This window comes from Kryptolebias marmoratus, linkage group LG7 (genome assembly GCF_001649575.2).
Source record: "Kryptolebias marmoratus isolate JLee-2015 linkage group LG7, ASM164957v2, whole genome shotgun sequence".
In the NCBI taxonomy this organism is placed as follows: domain Eukaryota; kingdom Metazoa; phylum Chordata; class Actinopteri; order Cyprinodontiformes; family Rivulidae; genus Kryptolebias; species Kryptolebias marmoratus.
Window position 1 is genome coordinate 23,233,586 of NC_051436.1, and position 2,077 is coordinate 23,235,662.

Genomic DNA, 2,077 nt, shown 5'->3' on the forward strand with positions numbered 1-2,077 from the left:
ATTCTAATTTTCTGATATGATGAATTTGAGATTTTCATTTGTTGTCATTTGTAATCATCAAAATTAAGCGAAATAAACATTTGAAATATATGAGTTTGTATGTAATGTATGAATATAATATACAAGTTTCACTTTTTAAATGGAATTACTGAAATCAATCTACTTTTTCATGATATTCTAATTTTTTGACCAGCACCTGTATGTCCAGCAGAAGTAGAAGAGGGTCCATGGGAAGATCTGTTCTTAGAACGTCCTCAATCTTTTGTTTTAGTGTTCTCACAAAAGGTCTAAATTATAGGGCAATCTCAAAAGACATGCGTGTGGTTACCGACCATACCACAATTCCTCCAGCATTTATCTGTAGTTGTACTCTTGGAGATGAAAGTTTTTAATGGAGTTTTAAAAAATCTAGTTTTCATTTTCCAGTCAAACTCTTTCCAGATCTGGCTCCCGACCCCTTTATTGTCATGAATCATGCCTGTCTGAGATTCAACTCTGTCAGCCACTGCTTTTAAGTGCTCTTCAGCCTGTATTTCCTTGACAGACTATTGAAAACTCCAAGCAAGTAGATGTCTAGCAGTTTTCTTGCTCTCCTCATTTCAACCACGATTCTGTGCCCTGCATTTTCCTCTTTTGACTTGACCCTGCCAGACTTCCGCAGAGCCTCTGATTTCTGGACATTGTGTCAGGTTAGGTGGTTGGATGGTGGAGGATTTGGATCTAAGTGCAAGCAGACACAGAAAGCTAAAAAGTTAGAACATACAGTATGTTGGGAATGACTCTCAACTTTTATCACACCAGGGCTTAGCTCAATATTTGTAAGACTTGCTGTGTTCATTTGTTTTTTTTCTTTTTGTGCTGACTAAATTTAATTAGCTGCAGTGGCCATCTTGACTTGGTTTGACTCCAAAAGTTAAGCAGTTGTAGATGTTCATCCAATGATTACTTTCTGAGAGTTTAATTAAAATCTGTCAACAGGTTCATGAGAAATTTGGTTCATGAGAAATATGGTAGATAGACAAATTAACACTAACACAAGCAAAACAATATTGCCAGTATTTTGCCTATTGGGGGGCAACATATTCTGGTAAATAACAAACATTTTAAGCACAGGTTGAAGTTGAAACTCTGGACAAGATAAATAGCAGAATAAAACATGTTTATCATGGTCAAAAAAATAAATTTCTCTTTTTTTCCTTATTACTGAAGGGATGTGGAAATTTTAGAATGTTTTAGCTTTTGAAATTTTGTTGCAATAAAATGATCATATTTTATTCCCTTGCATACATTTTTCTTTTTTGTCAACAAACAACTTGCAAACCAAAAAACTGAGAAAAAATACTGTTATGCACCTTTTGTGGTTTGAGTGTATGTGAATTTAATCAAAGAATGAACTATAGGAAAGGTGGTAATCAGCCAGTCAGTTTATGTATTTTAAACAGACACACACACACACATTTTGTAGATTAGGGAGGATAATCCTTTAGACCATCTGTGGATGAAAAACTTCCATTGTAGTCTCTCTGTTACTAAAGGAGGGTGCTGTGGGCCTCATAAACAGTATGGAAAAAAGGAGCTTTTTCAATTTTTTCTGCACTTAAGATAGTTTGGTAAAGAAATTATGTAATTACTGCTAAAAATCCATAAATTTGAGTAAACAAACGCATTTAGGATCTGTTTTGCACAAATTGTAAGATTAAAATAGCATTACAAGGACTTATTCTACAATAAATAGAGAAAATATTAGCCTATGCATTGTCTTTTTAACCCCATGTGTTAGTGACTGATTACCCTCCACAGTTAAAGATACCTTTTAACTTCTATAATGTCACTGTGAAGAAAGATAGGAGCCAAAAATCAGAACCAAAATATCAACAAACAAAGCCGTTTGAGGGTGTTGGACTCAAAAATATGGTCTGCTTTGAGTTGGAAAATACTGAAAGAGAGAGAGAGGGAAAAAAAACAATAAAAACCATCCATCCATCCATCCATCCATTGTCTTCCGCTTATCCGGGGTCGGGTCGCGGGGGCAGCAGCCTAAGCAGGGAGACCCAGACTTCCCTCTCCCCAGCCACTT